Here is a 15,905-nt window from a genome sequence, read left to right as displayed (position 1 = left end):
CGACTTGTGAATATCACGAAACTTCATTATCTCAGAAACTACACAACCGATTTGATCATTAATATCAGATGAGCGGGCTAGTTGAGGGTTAACTGATGAATTATGATTGAACACGTGGTTTCAAAGTTTGGCTGCCCTACACGTTCCCATTTCATTTAATTATAATCGAACTTAAGCAACCGTTATGTATTAAATTGTTAATAAAACAACGAAAGTCTATCATCTCAAAGATTACATGACTTATTTGAACATAACTAGTATCATACGAACGAGTCATCTCACAAACTTACAAATAACAAACTTCATAACAATTTGATATGTGGCTCAAAAGTTATGGAAAGAAGAGAAATTCAAAGACTATTCAAAACTATACCTGCTTTGATCGATATATGTGGCCTCAACATAATTCAAATGTGGTGTCGTACTATTTGAACGTTCCAAGTTCATTGATTGCTTGCGGTTTGTTTGAAGTCTGCAAATGCACGACGAATCGGCCATAGGATATGATCAAAGTCAAATAACAAATCGGTTGAAATGATTGGTTTTATCGAAATGGCAACATCCTCGTCTTTTGGCTTCTGTACATCGCCTTAATTCTGAATATATTCATATTGGGTGGTATTCTGTCATTATCAGCAGACTTTCTGGCATCAATCTGACACCGGAAATACCCATATTGGGAGGTATTTTCGGTTGTTTTCCAGAAACTAAAAGTGGTCGTCTTCAAATTCAAAATAGTGTCCAGGGTCAATGTTTGGTTTCTATGCATCATCACGTTTACGGAAATATCCATATTGAGTATTATTCGGTCATTTCCGACTGTTGCCTATAAGTTGCCATTTAGCAATTCAAAATGGTGCCTGAGGTCAATTGTTAGCTCTTTGCATCATTCTGGTTCCAGAGATACTCATATTGGATATATTTGTTTATTTTAGGCTGTTTTTCACAAACCGGTAGTCGCCATCTTGGATTTCAAAATGATATTTAGGATACTGGTTAAAGAAAAACTCATATTGGGTGATATTTGGTCACTTTGGACTGTTTTTCAGAAGCCGAAAGTCGTCGTTTTGGACTTTAAAATTGCCTGTGAAATCAATTTCTGTCATCTGGGCGTAATTCTGGTTCCGAAAACATTCATATTGAATGGTATTTGGTCATTTCCGGCTGTTTCCCAGACACCGGAAGTCACCATCTAAAAATTCAAGATTGTGTCTGTGATCAATTTTTAGCTTCTGTGCATCTTTCTGGTTCCAGAAATACTAATATTTAATGGGAATCGTCCATTTCAGGCTGTTTTCCAGAAACCGGAAGTTGCCATCTTACAATTCAAAATGTTGTCTGAAGTCGATTTGTGGCTTCAGTGCATCATTACGATTCCGAAAATACCCATATTGGGTGGTATTTGGTCATTTGCCGCTGTTTTTCCGACACCGGAAGTCGCCATTTTGGATTTCATAATGGCATTTGGAGACAGTTTCTGGGTTTTGAACGGCATACTGGTTAAAGAAAAACTCATATTGGGTGGTATTTGGTCATTTTCTGCTGTTTTCAGAAACCGGAAATCGCCATCTTAGAATTTAAAATGCTATCTGTGGTCGATTTTAGCTCCTGTGTATTATTCTAGATCCGGATATTATTATATTGGGTGGAAATCGGCCATTTTCGGCTGTTTTCCAGAAACCGGAAGTTGCCATCTTACAATCCAAAATGTTGTCTGATGTCGATTATGGAACATATTTGTTACCACTAAAAACATAAACCTGCCAATATTGTTCCATTTTGTTGATTAGCTCGCGAGATGTGCAGAAATTTGTGAAGAAACATGTACTTCCAGAAGAGGGAGGGGCGTCAAACCATTATGGACATATTTGTTGCATCTAAAAACATTCACATACCAAATTTGGTTGTATTTTCTTGATTGGTTCTTGAGCTGTGCGAAATTTGTGTTTAATTTTCATGGGATCCCTCCCTTATAGAAGAGGGAGTCGGGTTTCAAACCATTATGTACATATTTGTTACCACTAAAAACATTTACCTGCCAAATTTTGTTCCATTTGATTGATTAGTTCTCGAGATGTGCACAAATTTGTGTTTCATCCAACTATTATGGACATATTAGTTACCCCTTGAAACATCCACATGCCAAATTCGGTTTCATTTGCTTGGTTTGTTCTTGAGTTGTGCAAAAATTTATGTTTCATTTGTATGGGACCCCTCCCTTCCAGAAGAGGGAGTGGTCTCAAACTATTATAGGAACCTTTATCGGCACCAAAAACCCCTATATACAAATTTTCACGTCGATCGGTTCGGCAGTTTTCGGGCCTATATGGATCAGACAGACAGACAAACTTGACTGCATTTTTATATGTAAAGATTACAACATCAATATTTTAGAACCTAAAGAGTGAATATTTATTTATTGGATTGAAGCGTTCATGTAAATCTATTTTTACAAATGAAAAAAATCACAGGAGGGTTGTGTGCTAAGCCACGACCGCAAGGTTGAAGTAGAATACTTTTACAAGAAAGATAACTTGGCTGCTTGCGTGTCAGTCATTTCGAAATCGGATTTGTTTCGTATATACCGCTTGTTAAGCACAGTATCAACAAATCGTAATAAACATCACACTGCTGTGCATTTGCAGCAGCATCAAACTTCAGTTGCATGATATAACTGGAAAAATAGGTGTGGCTAAATTGTTTCCAGTTATACCATTCTACAACGTTCGAAAAATTTTATTTCCTATGGCGTAATACTCATGTACGAAAAATACATCTCATTCATTTCAGTTTATTTTCAGTTCCTACAGATTTTCTCAGTTTCGCAACACAGATATACAAAAACGATTTCTTGTGGACATTATTTCGAGCCGGACCGATAGAGCTCTCATTAAGGCAAATCATTAAGCTATAATATATATTGTGTCGTTTTGTGCGGCTTGGAAGAAGAAAATGTTCCCGTCCCCGTGTCGCATGGAAGTAAATTGTTGCGTGTTTGATATTGCCGATGGTAGACATGAGTATAAAGGTCGAAATTCTGCTGTGATGTCTAACCATAACCGTCTTCTTCAAGGCGCTACATCCTTGTTAATGAAGTGTTGTGAATTTTCTAAAACAGACTCAGCATCGTGAGCAGAACGTACCGAACTTTTCTGTTTGAAATCGGATTTGTTTCGTATATACCGCTTGTTATGCACAGTATCAACAAATCGTAATAAACATCACATTGTTGTGCATTTGCAGCAGCATCAAACCTCAGTTGCAGTTTATTAATAACCATTCACTATGCTCTTCCAAAAACATTTAGTAGCCTTGAAAAAGGCCGATTGCTGCAATTGCAATTTTCATTCAATTATTGCATAAATGCTTCTTGGTCAGATATACCCGCTGCTCGTAGCCATGCCACAGTTGTGGCCGCTATACGCTGCCATTGGTATCCGCTGTCCCTGCATCAGCTGGTCCAGCTGCTATCGATGCTGAGATCCGCTGCAACTAGTGCGCTATCCGTTGCTACTCCACAGCTGTGCTGTGGTCGCTATCCGCTAACGCTGATATCCACTGCTCTGCTACTGCTGCTGCTAAGGGATGACTGCTGTTGTCGTTGTCTAGAACTATTATGAGCGGCTTCGGCTAAAACAGGCTCTTATATAGGCCAAATAGCATATTTTCAATTGCAAGGTATATGATTCTGTCGACCGTGCTTGGGAAGCAATCATATAACGACCAACCAGAGGTCGAATTTTTCGTTTAGACAAGGCTTGACTATTTTCAATAGTACAATAGTTTGAATAATAAAATTACAATTCTCTTCATTTGGGAAGAATCTTGGAAGATTTTCCAATCTATTGCTGCCAGAACGAAGGAAATCCATCGAATACTAACCGATTTATTAGCATTTGAAATTGGACATATTTTTCACTTTTTTCGGTTTTAGATTTTCATTTCACATCCCTATGTAGCCGAACTTCCTGAGAGAAGTATTCTATTTCAAAAATTGAATGAGAAAGGCTGGGTCTGACCGCTAGGTGGATTAATTTAGGTTTTTTCGCTTATTTTCCGCGTATCTAGTTCCATCATTATTGTTGTGCCAATCACCACCAATTGAGCCAATTGAGGGCGCCAACGGCTTTACTTCCTCATACTTCCTCTGGAATGCGCGATTTCAGAGTTTTTTCGCCTCAAAAGATCTCCTGGTGTTGGATTAAATATAGACCAGTTGGGCTGGTTGTGAGTGGATCACGCCACTCTACAACCATTGACACTTATGTCGACGTTAGGATTCGAACCCAGGCCACAAGCGTGGTTGACGGAGATGTTACCAACTACGCTAAATAATGGGTTTTCAATATACATTAGATTACCAATGACAAATTGACTGTTGAGTAACTGGTAACCATTTTTACTGACAGCTTCGAACCATTCATTCTGCTGAGCGAATTTATGGTTTCGATACTTGTTTTCGCATCTGTTCTGTTCAATTCCTAGCATTTGCAACGTGTTGTGGGAAATACATATACTGAAAAGTTTTAGAATCCGTGACGAATAACAACCGATACAGCACTGTAATCGAAATGTGTTACAAAACACCATCAACGAGAAAAATCAATTTTCCATAGCAAGTTGTTGAAATTGCAATGAGAAACGATAGAACGGAGGAATTATATTTGCTATACTTTTATTTCAAATGATTGAGTAAATATGAAGATTACTTAGAGTTATTGGCGTACTTGTTTGAATCTATCGGATGCTACACAAATCCTTCATGTTATAAATTGGATTATTTTGAGCGAAAATGTCTCTAAGCTTATCATGCTTTAATAAAATCTAATCAGAATTGCCGTGTATTTACGTGCTAATCTATTTCAACTAACAAAAAAGTAAGGCCAATTCACATCGTCCTCACAGAAATGTGATCGGAATATAGCATTCTAAACAATTTGACGTCTTTCCATCTTCGGCTGCGTCCTTTGACATGTCATGCTCGTCATACTAGTGTTAAAGTCGAAAACGCAACAGACGGTACGTATGTATTTACCAATCCGAAACCGTTCCTTCTATAGCTCTGCTGCAGCATCACAAGTCGCAAACATGAAACATAAATATATTTTTAGGTTTTGTTGTTTAAAAATTCTATAAGCGGAATATTAATCTTCCTAACAGGATTGTTGTTTGTTGCAAGAGGCAGTGTGTGTTTAACCTGGCCTGTAAAAATCTCAGATTATTGAGCCGTGTCATTGAATTCAGATCTCAGTCGAGTATGTAACCGCGAATAAACTAAGTGTAGAAAAGGAAAAAGTCACAACGAAAGTTTACGTACGTTAAGTAGTACTATTTTACACTTACACCTTCGATTACGTATCATTTAGTGTTAGTTGTAGCATTCATGAACCCAAACCTTCTCTAAGATCGATATGATGAAACTGATTTATTTTAGCATACGAGAAGGTTGCCAGTGACGATATTTTCATCTGCGCCATTCATCAAAAATCTATGCAGACAAGGCATCTCATCTTCAGTACATCCAACGAACGTTGAACGGCTATAGTAACTCGGGCGCCGTCAGTCACAGTTTCTGTCTTGACACGGCCAGATACCTTCGTTTGGATCAGATTGCATTTACGTCACGAAAATCTTTCAGCCGCGGGACAGTTTCATGCTAAATAGAGTGAGATGTAAACAGACGACGTACACACTATTTAGGGTGAGTGCTGTTGAGGTTAGGCAAAACGTTCATGTATTGAACAGAAACGTGCTGAACAGTCGATTAGCGATAATGGTGAATTTCGGTTGGTACATAAATTTTCGATCTAAAACTTTAACGCAAATGAATATAAGACCAAATATTTTAGTTAATTTTATTCATTCATTGTTGTTTCTTTTACGTTCTATTCCACTCTGGATTGATGGTGATAGTCTACGGCCAATGTCATCGTAAATGTGGAGGCAGACGTAGACGTCACAAGTCAAAATACGGATACGTTAGTGCTTTGAGGGGTAGAATAAAAACAAACCAAAGATGAGTGGAAAGTGTACCGATGTTCCGTTTATTTTGGGAACGACGTATGAATTACATTGAAAAGTATTTCATTCACCGTGAGATGAGCAGAAGTGTTTCATATTTTACTAGATGCAGCACCAATAAATTGTGTTTGAATGTAATCGTTCTGGGAGGTATTCCGGCTAGAGTTGTTCATCACTTTCGAAGGCAATAGAATCTTATTTACAAATGCGCTTTGTTTGTCTAAGGATACACATTGCATTGGTTCTTTTTGGTGGAATCCTCTAGATTGTTGTTACAATAGTTAACATGCCCAAATCAATCGATTCAGACGTTGCATGGGATTCGAACAGTACATATGCACAGAACACAAAAAAAAAAACACAATGGAAAGGTTGTAAGCAAGTACACTCTGGAGAGAAATTCACCGTCACTATAGTTTTAGAACGACATATACGACCATCAATTTACGTTATTCTATATGGACGAATAAAAAAGAGTGATATAGCAGACAAAGAAGGGTTTATACTGTGCAAAAAATACATAATTTTACAGAAGCTGTACTGTGAGTATCACGGTGGTCTGAAGTTGCAACATGTTTTTTTTTAGATTTTCAGTTACCATATTTAGAACGGATCACACTTTTCATTGCATGAAAAAGTAAATCCGTTGGTGCAGCCCGTAAGTCAACGGGTCGTGAGCTAGGGCCCCGATTTTAATCAGCGGGTGTCGGTGATAGATTCAGCAATAGTGGAAATAGGATACATTTTAAACTATTACGGAAAATGGGTAATTTCGAAAATTTATCATTGAAGGAATAAAAACATTATAATTCCAGATAAGTTTTTTCAACATCTGAAAATATTGCACAAAAAAATCATAAAATTTGATTCAGCTTTGACCGTTTTATTTTTATTTTTGCTCATAAAAAATGCAAAATTCTGGGACTCATCGTGCCATCTTGTTAGGTTGTTATTCCAATGCAGTGGAAAAGTTCCAAGCTCTGAAATATTTGTTGTATGACAATGCATTAGAAAAAATCTACCTCTACGTTAAATACAATCAGACTTCACATCACGTTCGATCATTATGTTGCTAATGATAAAATAGGAGCTACGTATAGTTTTATTTTGCAGAAATTTCATAATCCTAAACGCAGCGTCCTTTTTGGTGCAAGAATTTTGAAAATTAAATTATTCAACGAGCATTATATTTGCACGCAAAAGGAACTCTCAGATCAACAGTAATTTAATCGAGAACTCATCTTCATACGTTTGCAGGCAAGTGATTGGTCAACTCTTTCGTCCCTTCACTTTAACCACCATATCGCCAAAAGTGCATTTTTTCTCCATGAGGTCAAGAATCTATTTTGTTATTAAACATTCAGCATATTCTACATTTCAGTAAAAAGAAATCTGTTTGGGGTTGCCTTCGTAATTTCAGATCAAGCGTAAAAGAGACATGTTGGGCGAGAAATTTGTAAAGCGATTCAAATGAGATTTTTTTTTGCTTGTAATACTGAATAGAGTTGATGAGTTGATTAAATATGAAATCAGAGATTTTTTGTCTCAAGTGCATGCCAAAAGAGCCGTTTAAAAATTTGTTATATATTTAAAAAAAATCTTAGAATAACTTGAAAATTCTTTCTAGGCACATTAAAAACTAAAAAACTTCTAAAATTTTTGAAAATTAAAAACACGTCTCTTTGATTTTCATAAAAGAATGCAATTTAATACTTAGTTTCATTTATTTTCATAAGATTAATCTTCTATGTTCCAATTTCATAGTATCATTCACATGCATAATGTATCATGATATCAAATACAATTTTGCTGAAAACAATGCAATCTAGGTATTTCTTTATGTCGATAAGTAACACGAAAAACAACATAGTTTTGAACGAATGGAATGTTTAAAATCAACAAACCGATAGTACTCGACTGTGTTGATTTTGTACATTGCCGATTTCAATTTCCTAGGAAGGCTGTAACCTAAATCAAACATGAGAACAAGACGTAACCAAAATTGCTACAAAAACATCGAATGGCCGCAATGTATGAGCCTACACACATCTGATTTAGCTGTCAATTCATGTGATAGGACTGCACAGAATACTTGTGTATGCCAGACGTAGCACGTGTCTAATTTGCCCAATTAGAATTATAGCTGGTATCCTCAGTAAGCACTGCAAAACACATGTCTATAGGTACAGGTTGATTGGGCCCGGCTTTTCCCGTCAGGTTTGCTTTCATGTTCGTACGAATGAAATCCGTGTTTCAAGCGGATTGATATCATACTTCCCTCGTACGTCGTATGACTTTCCAGCACAAATTCTTACCTGACTTTGTGGCATTGATGTGAGTGAGCATTTAACAAATTCCGTTGTAGTCTTGGACTTATCATTTGGTGCATTCTGATACAATTTACTTTACAGGTTTTCCGCTTTTTGATTCCTCAGCACTGATTCACCAGTGCTTCCAGGTTATGAACTAACTTTTTAGATTATCATTCTTTGTTATTATTTTCGGACTTTTCTTATTTGGATAAAACACTTACTTTTTTGAGATATGGAAAACAGTAAGTTTGTCAAATATTATATTTAAAGTATATTTACTCTCCGTTGAATTAGCTGAAACAATCACGTGAAGTTATTATTATTTATTAATTATATTTTAAGTTGTTCAATTTGATTCATATTCGTTTTTTCGCATTTTCTTGTTAAAAATAGCATGACCTGATAGATGACCGAATATAGAACATGATGATTGGATGAGAATAATTAAAATCCAAATTATTCTTGAATTGTAGTGAATTACCCTAGACGAGCGCAAGTTCAAATCATTATTCGGTAAACCGAATATTTGTTATTTCCTAAAATGACTGTTTTTCGACCCGAATATTCGGTGCAACTCTGATCAATAACCTTGCAATAAGTAAAAATGTGCTGAATTTCAATCTGCATTGCCACATTGGCAACCTTGCTAACACTAGTAGCATCTCAATTCGCATGAATTTTTTTATCGCCGTCTATTGTAAGACAAGTGAATTAATTTCCGGAGAAACGTTTAAAATTTCAAGGAGAACAGTTGAAACGCGAAAGCAATTTCGAAGTAAGCCGAAGTCGTCGTCGCTAGAGAGTTTGGTTGACCGTAACAGAGACATTTCCTTCAAGGAATAAAAAAACATAGGTTCATTCCCTCAAAGAGAGATGTTCTGAAGGATATGAAAAATTGCAAACATTTTTTTTTGTTCTGTTTTAATTGATGTTTGCAGCGATAGCGATTGACGGAGATGAGTGGGGAAGTAATGACTGCACTGTTTGTTTACAAGTAAATATTTCATGTAAACGGTTGTTGTATTAACAACTTCCTAGAAATGTAAAGCGTTAAAACATACTTGTATTTATTTTTTTTTGTGGAAAAAAAACTAATGTTTTTTTCAGGAATTCGTGTTGATGTGAATCATAATAAACGGCTCAATCACAATCGTGTGAAAGTTGGTTTGGTCTTGGTCTCTACATTTGAAAACTGTATAAGTTCATTTAAATACCTTGTATTCTTTTTATGTTATTTTCCTACCAATGATAGTCTAGTCTAGCTATTAGTTTATCAAATAAATATTGCGAACGACTCTGTGCTGAACTGGATACCATAACTTTTCCTAACCGGCAGCTGACAATAGATAGCTGCAACATTTGAGTGCTTCTTTAGTGGCCCTTAATCGGGATGGAAATTTTAATCCCCTAATATTATGCATTGCTAGCTTTTGCAATTCTAACGGGCTCGTTTGAATTTCCTAGCGGGACAAGAAGCAATTTCTACCTCGAACCCTGTACCTGTAGTGTGACTAAATAATTTATGTTCAACTTCAAACCCAGACGGGGTAGGAGAAAACTTTCTAGCAAACAAAGCTGCAGTTAATAGACTAGTGAATACTGTACTAAACTAAAATGGAATAAGTTTAAACAAAATTTGGATTGTTCCATCAGATTATTCAAAACACGTTTTAAATTGTGCCCGTAGGCTCCGGCTAAACAGCGATCTAAAAGGAAAGCAAAACCTTGGTTCGAAAATTCCACTGTCAGAACTTGACTTTTCTGTTTATTGGTCCCAGACTTTGTATCCAACTGTTAGTATACAGGATAATTGCACGGCTAGCGCTGCAATCCTGCTGAAATATTACAGTGTCTCCCAAACTGGCTTGTACTTAGATAACTTTTTTCTATAATGAGACTGAGCTAAAAACAATACAAAATCATTTAAAAATAATGAGCTTCCGGTATCGGCTGAGAACGTGCTAAGATTGTGCAAGGATCACGCCACTTTATTACCCACGACAAAATCGGTTTTTAGTCAAATATCGGAAAGCTTATAGGACGTTTAGTTTTTTTTTTTTACGGTTGGTAAACGGCTGGACACGTGTCACTTGAAACCCCATTGTGGTCATTCACCTCTCACCTCATGTCCAGCAACTCCTATTCCAGCCTCCACAGGGTGCCGACCGGGATACGAGTAACCTTAGCGGAGATCGAGTAACCAACCCCCGGTGGAAACTATGATCGTATGCTGACTGGGAAGGCGGATAGTACGCGGCTGTATCCCCATGTTAGGGGCGGCATACAACAGCGTCTGACTTGGAGCGGGCGGCTGAATTACGAAACGCGGTGTCTCGCCAGCTATACCTAAGACGGCAGCCCCGTCGCGAGGCTAGGTATCGCAGCCCTAGTAAGGCAGCGTACCGAAGGTAAAATACTACGAATAATTCAGATATAAATACGGAACGGAATAATCGGAATGGACCAAGGCGGACGAAAAAGGACAACGATTAATGGAAACTCGGTACTTGGAATGTAAGGACTCTACTCGACCCGGCACGTGCAGGTATCATGGCTGTGTCATAGCTGCAGAAGGTGAATGTGGAGGTTGCTGCCATACAGGAGGTGAGGTGGCCGAAAACGGAAAAACGCGAATTCCGGGCAGTAAATCATATTGCGGGCACTTAATTTGAGTGCCACATCTGCTACAGTGGTGGCTTGAAAGCAGAAAAGGGAGTCGGTTTCATGCTCATAAGGAAACAGATGAAGCGTGTCATTAGATGGAGGCCGATCAGTGACCGTATATGCGTGTTGGGAATTAAGGGTAAATCTTCCAAACTACAGCCTGATAAATGTGTACGCACCGACAACGATGAACCCGATGAAGAGAAGGAGGAGTTGTATGAGCTCCTGGAAAAGATGTATAATGAGTGCCCAGGACATGACATCAAGATCTTCATCGGAGATGCAAATGCGCAGGTTAGGCAGGAGGACTTCTTCCGCTCCGTAATTGGTAAAGAAAGCCTCCACTCTATTACGAACGACAACGGCCTGAGGCTTGTCAATTTCGCTGCAGTCAGAGGTATGGCTAACTGTAGCACATTTATTTTGCACGCCGGAATATACGTAAGCACACGTGGAGGCACCCGAATGGAGAGGTTTGCTCTCAGATCGACCATGTTCTGATTGATGGTCGACACATTTTAGTCGTTAAACACGAAAGGTCGTTTAGAGGACCAAACGTTGACTTGAATCATTATCTCGTGGTATCCAAGATTCAAACCCGGTTGTCCAACGTGTTAAAATCCAGGACGACAAGGAGGATACAGTTGAACGTCCAGCGGCTATTAACTGGAGAAGCGGCTCTTTAAAAAAATAGAGCTGCTGGAAAAAGACTCCATCGCCGGAAGAAGCGACAACATTGGGAGCGTATTCTTGCGGAGGCGGAAGGTTGTTTCTGGAGGCACGATGCGAGAAGCTTCTACAAGGAGATTGATAGAATCACGAATATAAACGTGTCATGGGCAACGATAGAGAGGGGAACCTGATTACCGATAGAACAAGGGGGCCAGGTGTTAAAAGAAACACTTCAGTGGGCTGTTGAGTGATGAAGAAAACAGCGTAGTCGAGAGGAGCAGGATGGTGATTGAGGATGATGGCAAAGCTGTAGATCCACCATCCATGGACGAGGTTAAGAAAGCAGTGAAAGAGCTGAAGAACTGCTAGGCAGCTGGTAAGGACGGCTAAACTTTATAAAGTCGGGAGTGAACAGCTTCTAACGTGCTTTACACCGGATCGTACTGAGGGTGTAGTCCGATGAAGAATTACCCTCGGACTGGTTGAAAGGTCTCATTTGTCCGATCTACAAGAAAGGCCACCGCTTGGACTGTAGTAATTATCAACACCGTTTTACAAAATTCTCTCCCGTATTCTGTTCCCTAGATTAAGGCCTTTGTCGGAGACCTTTGTTGGCGATTACCAATGTGGTTTTCGAGGGGGACGGTCCACTACGGACCAAATGTTGACTCTGCGACCGATCCTCGATAAATTTCACTACTTCAACTTGCAGACTCATCATCTGTTCATTGACTTTAGAGCAGCGTAGTACCCTACCCTACAGTTAAGAGAAATGAGTTATGGAGAGTTATGCTCGAACATGGTTTCCCAATAAAATTAATTAGGCTGATACGTGCCATCCTTGAAGACTCTACATCATGCGTCAGGATAGCCTGTGAGATATCGGGCTCCTTCGTGACGTTGGATGGTTTGAAGCAGGGAGGCGGGCTGTCAAACTTATTGTTCAACATCGCATTGGAGGGCTGACGTGTAAAGAAGCGGCATCATCATTACGAAGTCTCACATGCTTCTAGGTTTTGTGGACGATATCGACATCATTGCAATGATAATGCATTGGTATCAACCGTAGAGCAGTAGAAGAGGCCTTCGGACCTCTCAGGAGTGAAGCTGTGAGAATAGGGCTCATTATTGGGGCTTATTACCGATGTCACCTCACGGTGAGAACGAAGTGAAAAAATCTCACGGTGAAAAAAGACGCCATGAAGTGACTCCCGTAATAAGCCCCATTGACTCTGCCAAAACGAAATACATAGTGGCTGGTAGAGAGCGTGGTAGTCCGACGGATGTTGGTGCTGAGGTGGTGTTAGATGGGGAAACTTTTGGAGTAGTCGACGAATTTATTCACCTGGGTACATTAGTGACATGTGACAACGAGGTTAGCCGTGAGATAAAAAGGCGGATACCAGCTGCAAACAGGGCCTTCTACGGATTGCGTAACCAGCTGAGATCCCGCAATCTGCAAACCCGTACTAAACTTGCACTCTATAAAACACTATATCTTCCCGTGGCCCTCTACGGTCATGAAGCATGGACGTTGAAAGAGGCCGATCGGTGAACTCCTGGTGTTTTTTAACGTAGGATTTTGCGTTCAATCATTGGCGGCAAACTAGAAAATGGTGTTTGTCGCAGACGCATGAACCATGAAGTGTACCAGGTGTACAAATCGGCGGATATAGTTGAGCGGATAAAACACGACAGGTTGCAGTAGCTGGGCATGTAGCTAGAATGCCGAAAGAACGACCAGCGAAGATTATATTTAGCATACATTCCGATAGAGGCCGCCAACTTCGAGGTAGGCCCCGCACTCGTTAGATGTGTGCTGTCAACGAGGATGCCCGTGAAATAGGTGTAAGGGGAGATTGGAGGATAGCAGCCGAAGACCGAGTGACATGGCGACGTATTCTGGATTTGCCGTAAAAGTAAGTAAGTATGTTTTTGTTTATCAAAAGTCTCCGAAAATCTCCATTTATTTATTATCATGGAAACCCTAATTCTTAATAATGTTGAGGCGCAAGATTTTTATTCGAGACGTGTGAAAACCTCTAATGCTGCACGACTGATATAGTGCAGCCATAGAATTAGGTGCAGTAATTTTACTTTATAACAAAGAACATCTGACCAGGGATGCAAGGTCACTACCGTTATCCTAAGTGTGGCTGAGGCATCATGGATTACTAATGTCGAATTCGTCTTTGCGGTGTAGCTACACAACGATTAAACTTTTGCTCAATTGGTGCTGTTCACTTTCCGGACTATACAAAACTGCACTTTTGCTGTCCCGGACTTCGGGTGTAGTAGAATATGTTTGATGCCTGTACCAGTTTATACAGATGTTAACATTAAATGGCTTCCCTTTGCGGAATTCTCCGCTTTGTGGAATTGTTATATTTAATGTGCACTAGAGCAAAAAACATGTCAAATGACCTATTGTCAAATATCGACCATCTTGATTTGAATGAATCTTTCGTATCTGAGTTAGCAAATTAATAAGTCGATAAAATTTTTGGCTCAGCTAAACGCTTGAAGCAGATCCAACTGTCAAACTTACCTTAACAGATCTCTGATTATAGAGTATTTTTTCTGAAAATAGATAAAAAGACTTGAATTAGCTAGGCAATAAGGTGGAATCATAATATTCCAAGGATCATGATTGGAATATAAAGAAGCATATCGTTTGAGAAGTTATATTTTGAAGTACGTATAATTCGAGATCATTAATTTGGAGACGTTTAGTAAAAAAGTTTTCCACAGTTGTTTTGTTTTCAATTGTTCCTTTCAGTAGGTGACATTTGTTATAATAATTTCCATGATGTATTCCTAATATAATCATTTATTTCACTAAGATATATTACGAAAAGTTACGTTAGGCATTTACATGTGATTGTAAAAAGTTATTTGAGTTCTATTATAAGCAGGCGCATTTTCATTGTTGTCAAAATTTGTTTTTATCGGCAATGGAAAACATAAGGAGACAGTTTGCAAAACTATACTACTGTACAGCGAGAGATAGGAAAAGGCATTCCCTCGAAAATTACATGACATGATGTTATCAACTCGTTCTTAAGTTGTTGCTTTTGAAGTGACGAAAACTGGTTACAATGGGAAAAATTAAGTTTCTTGTTTTGATGTTTTCTTGTTGGAAAAAGCGAAACAACGGCTGCTACTGAACATCTACTCCAGCTAATTCAACCGTAAAATATTGGCTCGCTTAAATTCGTCGTGACCGTACTTCTACAACCATTGCACCGCACTCGGGAAGGCCAGGTACTTCCAAAAAAAAGTAGATGGTTTCATATTAACAGTTGTTCTTTTCTATCAGAAGCTCATTTAACAAGATTAGTATCAATGTCTCAATATAAAGCTCAAACAAATGTAGAAAACTAACAATTGCTGTTTGTCCCGCGGTGTCATTCAACTGCATAGAGATTATCTTTTATGGTTCTCTGTCATGGTTAAAAATGAGAATACGGTCATGACGTGTAGACATAGGCGTAGCCAGAGGGGGGTAGGGGGGGCCGTTGCCCCCCCCCAAAATGTTGACATTGGTGCAGAATTTTGTTTTCAATAACTCTAATAGCACAAAACGACATCTTTAGCCCATAGAAACATATGTGTAAAGTATCAGCCAGATCAAAAATAATTGATTGAAATGCTTGCGCTATGTTGCAAAGGTTTTTCAGTTGATCCACCAAGGATATTGCAGCGGCAAAAGTACCGGGCAAATCCGCCTTCGTCAACTAGCTTGGAGTATTGGAACCGAGCTGTGACGATTCCTTACCTTGATTCTCTTGTAACCTCACTCACTCACCAAACACGGTTCGATGAAGATAGTGCACCTGCCTACGCGTTGTCCTTGCTGCATCCCGCTAACGTAATACGCATTTTGTTGGAAGAGTTCAAGCGAAAAACCGAAAATTTCGTAATTTTTTATGGAGTTGACAATTTTGTTGAAGAGGTGAAAGTTTGATATTAACATTGCAGCAGCATGAGAGCAGACCGTAAGAACTTGGAAGAGTTGGATCTTATAGACCTGCCAGCTAAAGCCCGTTCTTTCTTCCCTGCGACTGAGAAAGCAGTTAAAATTGCACTTGCTCTACCATGGAAACATACACGATTGAACGCTCGTTCAGCACAGTCAACAACAATCGTGAAAAGACACATGAACCGCTTCCGGAACGTTTGACGTTTGATACCCGAAGACTGTGTCTTCAATCTTAACGTCCTTGGGAAGCTTTG

At 38.9% G+C, this 15,905-nt stretch overlaps 1 protein-coding gene across 2 annotated transcripts in view; it reads right to left on the bottom strand.

Annotated features, from left to right (window-relative positions):
* LOC129723637 (alpha-mannosidase 2) overlaps positions 1 to 15,905 on the bottom strand; it is a 134,800-nt gene that overhangs the window by 45,839 nt on the left and 73,056 nt on the right. For both annotated transcript variants that reach the window (XM_055677987.1, XM_055677981.1), the window contains one exon: positions 14,218 to 14,249. The gene's annotated coding sequence lies outside the window, so the exon portion shown is untranslated. The remainder of the gene's footprint in view (positions 1 to 14,217; positions 14,250 to 15,905) is intronic.

This window comes from Wyeomyia smithii, chromosome 1 (assembly GCF_029784165.1).
Source record: "Wyeomyia smithii strain HCP4-BCI-WySm-NY-G18 chromosome 1, ASM2978416v1, whole genome shotgun sequence".
Lineage (NCBI taxonomy): Eukaryota > Metazoa > Arthropoda > Insecta > Diptera > Culicidae > Wyeomyia > Wyeomyia smithii.
Note: the sequence above shows the minus strand (reverse complement) of the source record. Positions and strands in the feature narration are given on the sequence as shown.